The 12,620-nt window shown below is 40.3% G+C and overlaps 1 protein-coding gene across 4 annotated transcripts in view; it reads left to right on the top strand.

Moving 5' to 3' along the window:
• LOC143856348 (squamosa promoter-binding-like protein 3) overlaps positions 1-5,010 on the top strand; it is a 36,860-nt gene extending 31,850 nt beyond the window's left edge. For all 4 annotated transcript variants that reach the window (XM_077366546.1, XM_077366547.1, XM_077366544.1 and 1 more), the window contains one exon: positions 4,807-5,010. The gene's annotated coding sequence lies outside the window, so the exon portion shown is untranslated. The remainder of the gene's footprint in view (positions 1-4,806) is intronic.
• Positions 5,011-12,620: the final 7,610 nt, after the last annotated feature.

The raw sequence follows: 12,620 nt of genomic DNA, 5'->3' as shown, positions 1-12,620 counted from the left end.
CATGGCACGTGATCTACTAACCCCTTCCTAATAAATTTTTATATTAATAAAATTTTAAGGTGTCGCCCGAGTTCCTGGATAAATATTCCGGAACATTGAATTATCAATTTTGAACATTTTTCTCTTGTAAAATGAATTTTCTAGTATTCAGTGTACTCATTTTCTATGGAATTTTTTTTTCCAAAATTCATATTTTATTCACCAAAATGCATTATTTTTTTTCCTATAGTCAATTAAAATTAGACACCCTGTTTCCATATTTATTTACCAAATCCCTTTCATATTCTAGGCATTAAAAATATTTTTTATAACATTTTTTACATAAGTGATATCCGCCCCTTTTTCTTACTTAAAACAACCCATCCAGTGTATTTATAGCTATTGTTTTACTTAGGAAGGGGTGTTTAGGGGTGTAAATGGATCGAATTCGGATTCAGATTCGGATTTGACGGATATTTAATATCTGTTACCGAATTCGTATCCGCCGGATATTGTTCGAATTCGGATATTATCCGTATCCGTTTATCCGGTAAATTTGAACATTTTATTGCAGCACTTTATCTTTTTTCTCCTTCTTACTCCTCGAATGAATTTTCCAAACCCTAAAACTAGACCTCTACATTCTCTTCACAAAATTAACTCTCAAACCTTAAAATATATGAGATCCTCTTCTTCCTTTTAAAACAAAGTCAGAGAGAGAGAGAGGCGGTGGGGATGGATGATGGTGTTGGTAGTAGTCATTGATCTTTGGAGTGTCCTTATATGATGGAATGGGTTTGGGCTATTTTGAACAAGAGAAGTGGGAGTGCTGATGGTGAAAGATGAAGAGAAATGGGGATGGAGATGGGGATTGGGTTAGAGATGGAGGTGACTAGCGGTGATGGAGGTGGCCGTGAAAAGGTGGAGAGGGGCGGTGGTGGATTTTGGTGGGGTTGGAGGCACCAAGGAATGCCGAAGAGGTGTCTCAGCCTCCTTTCTTCTCTCTCTTGCTTGCTTCTCTTTGCAAACCTTAGAAGTCCCCTATTTTAATTGCATTTTGGGTTTTTTTATAACCCTAAGTTGGAAAATTGATCTGAGCCGTCCATTTACCATTAATGACCTAGATTGGCTTTTTGCTTTAGAATTCTCTAGAAGCTATGCCATCTTCTTTCAATCACCATCATCTATTTGTCTCTTTCATCCTACAACCCACATTTGTTGCTTCATAAAGAAGCCATGTCAAACTCCAAGAATTCCCTTAAAATGAGAGATTACTTCATTTCCTACCAAAAACACTTTGTTTTGTTTTTTTTTTCTAAAAAGAAAATTCACTTTTCTTTTAGAAACAAAAGATAGTGGGTCATTACTAAAAATAAATATTAATGATATTATTAATAATAAATAAAAATGATTTACTTCTCGGATTCGGATGTTAAACGGATCGGATATACCATTTACCAGATTCGCATCCGCTAAGAGCCGGATATCTCATAAACGGATTCGGATAATATTCACTTTAAACGGATTCGGATGCGGACGGTAATCGAATTTCCGAATATCCATTTACACCCCTAGGGGTGTTCGACGTAAGAAATAGGTGTGAGGTTTTAAAGTTAAAAACTTTCTCCAATGACAGTGGGCTGGCACGGCCTGGCACGACAAGTCACGGCACGAGTGGGCCGTGGGCTGTGCCGTGCCTAACCCCAAACCATTTTGTGCCGGCACGGCACGACCCATGAAGTATTCGTGTGGTGCCGTGCGTGGCCTGTGGGCCGTGTGGGATGTGATTTTTCGTGCTGTGCCAGCACGGCACGGTACGGTACGGTCCATTTGCCACCTTGAGTCTAAGGTCTCTTCTGCCTCCAAACACAAGACACATCTACTACCCAGGTGGAATCTTTTTTTTTTAAGCCGATCACAAGTGTGAATGCTTATGGACCACCGTCCATGCAAAAACCATCACTCTTGGTGGAGCCATGGACTTCCATACTCTGCTACTTGAAGAGGCCCGACCACTGTTAATAGAGGCAAAAAATGACTTAGCAGAGAATTCCCCGTCCGGTTCTGGGGTCCATATTCTCTCATCTTTGAAATTCAAGCAGTACATGCCAAGGGGTGCAAGTTTGGCCCTGTGAACCTTGACCCGCCCCGAGCCCGAACAGGGTAAGGGTTGGAAAATCCGACCTTGAGGGCGGGTTTGGGTGCATTTTTTAGGCCCTGACTCAGGGTCGGGTCGGGTCGGGCTCAGGGTTGATACCCCCGGCCAACCCGACCCGGCCCTGTTTGCACTTTACCCCTGAGCCGCCCTGACCCAATCCGGCCCTGTTTACACTTTACACCTGACCCGTCCTGACCCGACCCGGCCCTGATTCTGTTTTACACTTTTCCCCTAACCCGGAAATGAATATTTGATGATCTGGGAAATGAATATTGAACACAGCTATGAGAAAAACATGATGAATCACTTTGAGGGAAAAGAGCTTGACCTTGCAAAGCCACTGCATTTCATGATAGAACAAAAACATCAAATTGAAACTCCCAAACCTGTACTGCACATCAGCACATAAGCTCAAAGACACAACTAGATGAAGGATGCAAGATGAATAAAATAACACTAAAAGAAATGGGCATAAAATGTTCCATTGATAGTATTTAATTCAAATGGAATCATTCATAGGCACTTGTACTACTGCAGCACTGCTCCTCATATTTTTTTCTTAGATAATTATTATAGTGAGAATAAGATCATGCACCATATAACTACACCATATTATATAATATAAGATTTTGGGATGTGGTATTTGTCTGACTCTTAGGTGGGATTAAGAAGAATTGATATTTTATACGTTGTGTGGCTGTTTTGTCTAGCATTTTTCAAAAAAAAAAATTGTATGCCTGTTACTGTTTGGGGCACAACCATTAAATGGACGGTAAGAATTGATATTTTATATGCTGTGTGGCAGTGTAGTCCAGCATTTTTCAAAAAAGAATTGTATGCCCATTACTGTTTGGGGCACAACCATCAAATGGATGGTTTGGATCATCCTATGGTGTGGGCTGTAGTCCCTAATGTTTCCAAAAGAGGGTATTTGCACTAGCGTCAATCAGGGCCGGCCCGGCCCAATCAGGGCCAATCAGGGCGGGTCAGAGCTGCGCCAAGCCCTGCAGGGTGGGCATTGGGTTGAGGATTCTTAGGCCCTGATCAGGGTCAGGGCGGGTGAGGGCCAAGAAATTAGGATCCAGGGTTGGGCTAGGGTTTTGAAAAACTCGACCCAGCCCAACCCTGTTGCAGCCCTAGTACATGGAATTTTATTGAGTGAGAAGCAACTGGATATTCGCATTTCTTCATCTTCAGATCCCTTCGGAGTCTTAAATCCCAAAAACCTCTACCCATGTCATTGTCTCTTATCAAATAATCTGCCACCATACATTGTGGTTCCTATTGGAAGACCATCGATGTGATGCCCTTCGTATTTATCTTTCTTTTATCAAAGGTAGTTCTATTGTTTTATTTGTTGTTTTATCTTTCTCTCTAGTTCTTGCTTTCATATATTTGTTTTAGTTTGTTTCCATCATGGATCTCTTTTCCTCTGGTTGTTTTCCACCCACCGCATAATTTATTTCATAGATTTATTATCTTTAATCTCACATATAAACTAGGGTCGAGTGTTTCGTCTCCAAACCCCCGATCAAGTTGATGTGTTGTTTGTCCATCTGATTGCATTCGAATATCACAAAGTAGCCATAGTTTCTCGTTGTTTTAACCTAAAACTATTATTTCGAACCCTAGTTCTTCATGTCATATTGCATCCATGAACTTCACATCAAATCCTAGATCTCCTGTTGTCTTTCTTTCATTTTGGTCCTTCATTACCTACCCCCTACAACGTTCTGACGTCTAAATGATCCAATTCCTTTCATTTACCTGAACAGGAGCTTTTGTATACCGAAAAAGAAAGCAATCACAAAGTGACGTTCTGACCTCACCTATGTAATGGCGGTAGTGGTGTTGGGAATTTAACCGGGTGGAACTCACCCCTAAAAGCTATAGCCGTTAGAGGAGGGTGCCCATTCCCTTATAACCCATCCCCATCTATATCATTCATCCGATGTGGGACTATTTGCTTTTGCGTGGAACTCCAACAATTTCCCCCTCCATGCAGAAGCAACGTGGACAATCTCGCCCCTCCATGCGGCCGCAACGTGGGAACTACGACATAATTACACCGGGTTTCCTTGATCCTCCCCAAGGGACATTCCTGCCGTCGGAGGAAAACCGGGGTTACCACGCCCCTAGCTTTGATACCATTTGTTGAGAAAATCCACCGGGCAAATCAATACGATCGTGCACCAATTAAATGGAAAGTAAAATAAACAAACCACAAGATGAACTCCAAGATTTGTGTGGTTCGGCCAACAAGTGGAATTAACTAAAGCAGTCACAGTAGTGATAACAATTGACACGGTCTGGGCACTGGCAAATATTTTCGGTGGCCCTAGGAAGAAAAGGGAATGAATATATCACTTCCCCATTTTTAAATGTAAAATTGGGTATAAAATTTGTTTTACAGTCATTTTAGGTCGAAAGAAACGAAGTTTTACTGAACTAAACTATTTGAATATTTTCATCCAAAAAATGCTCTAGTACTCTTAGATTTTGTTTCATGGCATTACTTTTTCTACCATGACCAATTAGCGGCACTCATATTTGCACAAGTTATTGCACTTGCATTCCTTAAGCTGTTTGAGATTGCATTTTGCTTGAATGTCTTCATTACTTTCTAAATCACGTTACTTCCATCCTGACAAATGATGGCCACTTTTCAGGAATCTCCGCGACTTTGGCCAAATCTTCAAACTGTGGGACTCCGAAGGCTGGTTCGGTGTATTGTTTCTTATTTCTTTGCTAATGATTCTGTGAAATGGTACGTTAGCCGGCTGTTTCAAGCTCTTTTAAATCATGTTTTTTGCCTTAGACTACAATAAAGAAGGCTGTTTTTTTCTAAAAGGGAAAGAAGACGTTCAATCTTACTTTCCTGCAGTGTAATGCAGTGCTTGGTAGGTTTTAATTAGGTAAAATGGCTAGAAATTACCAATAATATTGGAAAACTTAAGGTATGTTTGTCTGTCATAAACGGAGAGAATTGAGATTGCATGACTAAGGAGATGGTAAGAAATGGCTAAAAAGTAGGAAAAATATATTGTATTTCAATTGGAGTTTTTCTTTTCCTTGTTTTTCAGCCTTTTCTCACCCTCTCCTCACTCACGACTTCTCTAGGTCCTTATATCTCCCACCCTCCCTAGCCCTCTCTCACCACTTAATAAACTAGAATTCCATGGAAAAAATCTTCATGGCAGCCAAACATGGCCCCAATGGCGAGGGACGGTAGGAGAGTGATTTATTTTACCACCTCATCCGTACCCCCTTACTTCCATGCAAAATTTGATTTATTTTTTAGCCTGAAAAAAAATTCATCGTTGCCAAACATGGCCTTAGTATAGTATAATAGACTTTCAGAGGTAGAATTTGCGATGAAATCAGCTGTCTCTTTACAGTATCAGCAATCAAATCAATAAAAAGATTTCCTAGAATTCAATGTAACAGTACAGATGGACGGCCATCGTGGCAACCAATAGTGGCTTGATCACTCCAATTAGCCGTTGAATCCAACCTATGGGACCAGATGCGAACCAAACAGCTGTGTTAGATCTATAAAAAATTCCAATAAATGGTGCTGTTTCTCTTCCAATGACACGTGAAACAGCGAATCAGAGAGTATGATGGACTCAAAATGATGCTATTATTTCACCTAGCCTTTGGATCTACTGAAATCAAGCAATAAAATCATTTAAAATTAGGAAAACAAGATCGGGCTGGGTAGCAATAATATGACGATAAAATTAGGGAGACATATTATTCATAGGGGTGCAACTTGGGTCGGGCTCAACTCAAACCTGTCGGGTTCAACCCGATTTTGGCTCGGGTTGGGTTGGGTTGGCTCGTTAGGAAAAGCCAACCCGATTTAATTTCGGGTTGGGTTAGGGTTGAGGCCTTGGCAACCGAACCCGACCTCCGTCCTCCAAATTGTCATGATTTTTGTAGGGTTATGTTTCTTTTTCTTGTATTTTTCTGTTTGGCCCTAGGTGAATCCGAGCCAACCCGACTCAACCCAGCCCAATTTCGGTGGTTAGATGGGTTGGGTTAGGGTTGAGAGATTTAGAGGCGGGTTGGGTTAGCGTAGGGGGTTGAGAGATTTCTATCTCAGGTTGGGTTAGGGTTGGCCTCAACCTGACCCAACCCGACCTGAGTTGCACCCCTACACATGATCTGGTTGAGCTGGGTTACCCGAAGCCGCAAACCTAATCCTGCCGAAATTAATTTGGGTTGGCTATTCCCAACTTGACCCAAGGAAAGGTCGGCCCAACCCGAGCGGAAATTGTGTTAAACCGGTCGTGTTCGGGTTGGGCCCACAGTTAGCCAAATGAGATTTGGCAAAAAAGTAAAATAAAATAAAAAACGTAGGCTGGGCCCATACTTACCAAAAATGTGATATGGCAAAAAAAAATAAAAATTTCGGGTTCATTGCCGTATTGGTTCGAAAAATCAGACTAAAAAAATGATAGAAATGATATCAGCACAACTATATTTTGATATTTTCGCTAACCCATCTTGTTTTCTAGAGAGATGTTAAAAGGTTATTACATTTTCCAAAAAAAGGGAAATGATTTCTGCACTCCAATGGTTTGATAACAGGCATTCCAACTTTTACCGTGTAGTATTTAAAGGGCTGCAGAGGAATATTACGGTTTTCAAAAAGCTCATAAAGACCTTTAAATGCTACGTGACAAAAAAGTGGAGCGCATGTTTAACAAAACAATGGAGTGCTGAAACCATTTTCCTTCCCAAAAAGCTCTCACAGTCAATTGAAAAAGAAAAGACAGCTGGGCTTGTGAAAATATCAACATATGGTTGTGCTGATATATGCCTTTCAAACTTCTAGTTTGAAGACATGCTGCCTCAGAGTAGAACCGGACAAATCCCTACAAGCCATGTGGTACAAGAGTGTAGTATTGCCATGTTAAAGTAAAACAAAAAAAAAAGCAACAAGAGGATTTTTTATAAACGTGTGGGGAGACTATTTGTCTGATTTCAATCTCGGTACCCAACCCAACTCGGTTACTATCAGCCCCTCAAATCGATGACCCGAACATTGGCTTGTGGTGGCACCTTGCACCTTTGCCAGTGACACTTGGAACATCAAGGTGGGAAGAAAGGCATGGGCTAAGGCTGTGGCACGGCTATGCATGGGTTGCATAGACTGACAGGGAAGCATTAGTGGGAACCCCACTAACACTAGTGTGGACGCAATGCACCGATGCCTGGGCATTGCTGAGAAGCAATGGCTAGGCGCAAAGGCACCATGGCAAGAACTACTAGCCAGGCGAATAGGCCAAAAGCGGAAAACAACAAACTCGAAGTGCAATGAGAAATAGGCAAGCGCGGGAAGCAATAGGCCAATCCGCTTGAGACAATTGGCCAATCGTGTGAGGCAATGAGCCGGTGGGCTTGACGCTCAGCAGTTACAAATTGGCACAAGGCATGCTTGGACGTGGTGGCAATGCTTGAGAACATGGAAGGCAACATTAGGGCAGTTGGGAGGTTGGGCACACTTTGCAGCAAGACATTTGGCCAAGAGGATACTGCACATGAACACTTTGAAGCACCAAGCTTCTGGTTGTTGCACTCTCAACATGGCTTGCCGGTTTTAGGCAGTTATGCCACTTGGTGGCTCGTTATTCGTAAGTGCTCATGCACATGGATTATGTTGGCCCACACCCAATGTAACAAAGGCATTGAGGGTGAGAGTTCCCTTTGATTGTACTATGGTAATAGTGAATCCATGATGTAGGCAATTGTTAGGCCGGACCAAGTTAAAAAGTCCCATGTGTTGGGTGTTCTTTGTGTGTGCATACTTGTGTGGCTGACCAGCAGAGTGCTAAGCCCTCACACCCAGTGACCCGGCCCCTTCGAAGAAATTTTCGTTTTGGTGAGTTGCCTTGTGACGGTTACCATTTCATTATTCTTTACAAAATATAACAGGATATTATTCTTTACCTTACATTATGGGGCATGCTCGTGTAAGGGGGAACTGCCCTTGATATTTGTTCCAACAGCAGCCCCTTAAAAAAGATGTAGAAAGAATCTTCTGTTGGATCAAATATCAACGGCCATGCCTCTTGCACGAGCAAGCCATATAAAAATCTCGCTCTGACTACTCCTACTACTGCCATTTGATAGGTAGGGTCCCTTTCTCTCTTTCTCTCTCTCATCAATATTTTTTTTTTAGCTTCAGGTATCTTGTTCTTCTTTTATCTTTTAATTGTTCATGTATTGCTCATGGTCTTGTTCTTCGTTTTATCTTTTTTTTTTTTTTTGATGACGTAGGATGCCTCACCCCCTCGGGAGTAGGACTAGTCCCTACGGATACACGCAACGACACACACACCACGTGTATCAGGTAAGTCGGAGGCCGGATTCGTTTTATCTTTTAGTCATTCATGTATTGCTAAAACCATGAACGATAAAACCCTAAAATACTAAAACCTTAAAACCCTAAACCCAAACCTTAAAACCCTAAATCTATAAAACCTAAAACCTCAAACCCTAAAATCCTAAACCCTAGACCCGAGACCCCAAACCATAAAACCTAAAAGACCATACCATAAAGCCTACAACACCACAGACCATAAAACCCTAAACCATAAAACTTAAAACACCACAGACCATAAAACCCTAAACTCCAGAACCCCAAAACCATAAATCTAGAGTTTTATTTTCCTTTCACCTCCCTCTTATCGCATATGTGTCCTTGTTCAATCTATAGTTCTCCTAGAGACACGATCATGTTCTTTTTTTGATTTTTTTAGCGAGTTTTTCCCACTATCCTAATGATCTGTAAGTTATTTAACCATAACTCGTGGTCACTCTCATCATTTTTCATCATCTATTTACCCCTTTAGGGCCCGTTTGGATGCTGCAAAGATTTTGATTTTGATTTCTCACATTTGCAGCCCTTTTTGTGTTCTGATTTGGATCCAGATCAAATCCTTGGATTTCCAAATCAGCGACTGACAGTGAAAAAAATCAGATTTCCAAATATGCTGTGGAAATAAGTAATTAGAAATCCACAGATCTGGCAATTTCCTTCACCAACCTCTCCCTGCAGTAGGAAGTACCCCTTTCCCTCTCTCTGTCTCCCTCAACATGACCTGGCCTATCTATTCATTTTGTTTTCAAAACTCACTTCCAAATCCAAATACAAAATCTGAGATATCCAAAGGGGCCCTTATAGATATGAAATTTCCTCGAATCCTTTATTATCTTCTAAATATTGGTTTTGTTTTCTGTTTGATCAGATCCAATTCATTTCTATTTCTTTTTTCAATGGTTCTATCTTCTAAACGACTCAAATCCCACTGTTATGGCAATTATAATAATCTCTGTTTATTTCGTTTGTTGAATTAACATCAACCTTTCAGATCTGTAATCCTCTTTATTTTTCTGGTTTTTTCTTTGGGTGATTTTTCTAGTATTTGTGCAGGATGTACAACGGCATTGGGTTACAAACCATTCGAGGGTCAGCAACGAATGGATACATTCAGAGCAACAAATTCTTTTTGAAGCCAAAACATTTAAAAGCCCAAACAAAGGAAATGGAGGTCAAGGATATTATTGAACATGAGAAAAAGCGCCAAATGCTGCTCAAAGTAATGAAGGAGGGCTGCTACACGGACGAAGAAATTGCGTTGAAGCTCGAGGAAGCAATGCAGCATAGAGACTGAGAAGAGGTATTGAGTATTTCTTGTCCATATATTCTTGTCCTTGGAATTGATATTCATTCTCTTCTACTTTGATCCTCTTCAGCATCCTTGTTTTATGAGCTTTTATATATTTATTTTCTTTTAATCTCAGATTCACAGTTTGGAGATGGAAATGGTGTCCCAGTTGTGGGTTCTGATGCATTTATTGTGGGCTTGAATTAGAAGATAATGGTCCAATGTAAAGCTGGCCGGATATAGTATAGGTTTAGATTCATGACCTCTATTCTTTCATTCATTCTGATTAATTAGATGCAAATTTGTATAGGGGTTTTTATTTTTTCCTCTTCTTATATCTTGTTTGGTTAGAGGCAAGGTTCTAGGTCCTCCTCTTGTAACTATTCTTCTTATCAATAAAATTCAAGGTGCCACCCCGTGTTCAAAGATAAATTCTGGGTTAAAAAAATAGAAGCAAATTTGTACTGTATGTTCAATATATGAGTAAAATTTCATTTCATTAGAGTTGAGTTTGTTTTGATATTTGTGCCCAAGAGAGATTTATGTAATAGTTACCTATTAGTGGAGCATTAGTTAGGACGGTATTCATTTTAAAATTTAACCCACAAAGAAAGGATTTGTCATTATTCACCATCGGAGTCCTGTTTTGAATGTTTTTTCCTTTTTCTAGTACTGTGAAAGGAAATGATATATTCACTTATTTTCTTCCTTTGGGCCACCCCCTGTGATTAGGGGTGGCAAAATTGGCCGAACTGAACCCGAACCGAGCCAAAACCGAATTGAAAATTTGGTTTCGGTTTGCCAAACCGATTCAAATTTCAGTTTGGTTCGGTTTGGGGATCAAACCGAACCGAAACCGAATATTTCCAATTATTATGAGTAAGGGATGGTAAAATTGGTGGAACTGAACCGAAACTGAACCGAAAATTCGGTTTCGGTTCGGTTTTACCAAACCAATTCAAATTTCGGTTTGGGGGTCGAACCGAACCGAAACCGAACCATTGCCACCCCTACCTGTGATGTAACAGCAGTCATCATAAATACATTAGAGGAGGTGGCCAAGGGAAGAAATGGGGGGCAAGTAAATCACTTCCTACTACTGGTAAGAAGGGCAGAGCCCAGTGACCAAAACAGTCAAGTACAGAGTTGTAATGAAAAAGGCAAAAAAGACCAGTTACAAAACATCCAAAGACATTGCTTGGAACTTGCCTGTGATAATAGTGATTAATAGTGTTTGGTTGTCGACCTCGTAGAGTAATGGCTCGTTCCAGAGTTAAGGAAAAACAGTCTATTAAATCGATAGGAAAGTGGTACTATTAGTACTATTATTTTTTGATGTAATGGCATGTATTTCTGAAGGCTACTACTCTCTTTATGATTCAGAAGTATCCCCTTGAACAGATTTTGTTAATGTAAGATGGGACCCTTGGTCCCCACTGTAACTCTTACACATACATAAATAAAATTTTATTGTCATCTTAAAAAAAAAAGATATTATAGAGATGGGACATGGGTGATTAAGCAGTAGATTTCCTTGGGAGTCTCCAGGGATTTTCATGGTATATTGTCAACCAAACAAGGAGTTTTGAATGGACACCCAAATGCCAAGCAAAACCCCTAAGCCATCCCAACTTTTGTGCGGCAAAACACACCCTAAATGAGATTCACAGTTAAGCCGTCTAGTCGAATATTTGGTTCAACTCTCTAAACATTCCTGACTGAGCAAGAGCATTTAGTTTCCCAATTAGGCCATGTTTCTGTTAGATTTTTTAGTCGAAAACATATTATTGGACTCAAAATTGACTTTCAGTCCAATAATAGGTTTTGGACTCACAATCGGTTGTTAAAATCTAAAACGTTGTTGACCCACAGACGTGTGTTAGCTCAACGTCATGACTCTCCAGACCATATAATGGGTAAGACTCAGTTGATGGAAGCGAACTCGGCAGCAGACTACTTTTCTAAATATGATTTGCCCTTTTAAAGGATCAATATCTCATCTCCCACTCTTCTTATCATTGTTCATCATGATAGTGTGGGTAAAGAGTATCTAAGATTGTAACTCTCACTTCATCTTTAATATATTTGGCAGGGGTTCGCCAAAACCCAGGTTACGTGGTTTTCAATTTGGAATATTTAAAGTATTTCTTTCTTACATATAAATTTACATTTTTTTGGAAAGAACTTTTTAAACAGCTGAACCTTCAAAACTAATAAGGGCATTACATGCCATATGCTTCCTTGCTTGTGAATGAACTTCCAATGACTGCCAATGACCTTCCAATGAATGCTGATTCCATATATCTTTGCTCAAATGCTAGGCATTCATTGGAATTTCAAATGCCAATGAACTTCCAATGAATGCCGATTCCATGTTTGGTTGCCAATATTGCATTGAAACTCCATTTGACTCCCTGACTTGTTTGGAACATCATCATTGCTTTTTTTTATTTTTCCCTACGTAGCGTCCATGTGGCACTGATGTTCTCACCTCTCATATTCCAACTAAATTTTACCAAAATAGTGTTTTTTTGGGTAGAAGAAGAGTGGAAAAGGTCTTGTCTTATTCTCTTTCTCTCTTTCTTTCTCTTCCCTATCTCTCTCTACCGAACTTTATATCTATAATGACACCCCTACCTTTTCTACTACTCTTTGAGAGGAATCCCGTGCAACCAAACACTACTTACCACTCTTCCAATACTCTCTGAGTGGAAATTCTAGACATCTTCCATGATTGTCAACTCCCTTTTAATTTCTTATTCCTCTACTCTCCAAGCCACCTCCGAGCAACCAAACAGGGTGTA

The sequence above is a fragment of the Tasmannia lanceolata genome, unplaced genomic scaffold, assembly GCF_043159265.1.
Source record: "Tasmannia lanceolata isolate RefF3 unplaced genomic scaffold, GAP_Taslan_0.1 ptg000023l, whole genome shotgun sequence".
Classification (NCBI taxonomy): Eukaryota; Viridiplantae; Streptophyta; class Magnoliopsida; order Canellales; family Winteraceae; genus Tasmannia; species Tasmannia lanceolata.
This window is presented reverse-complemented; position numbering and strand designations above follow the sequence as displayed.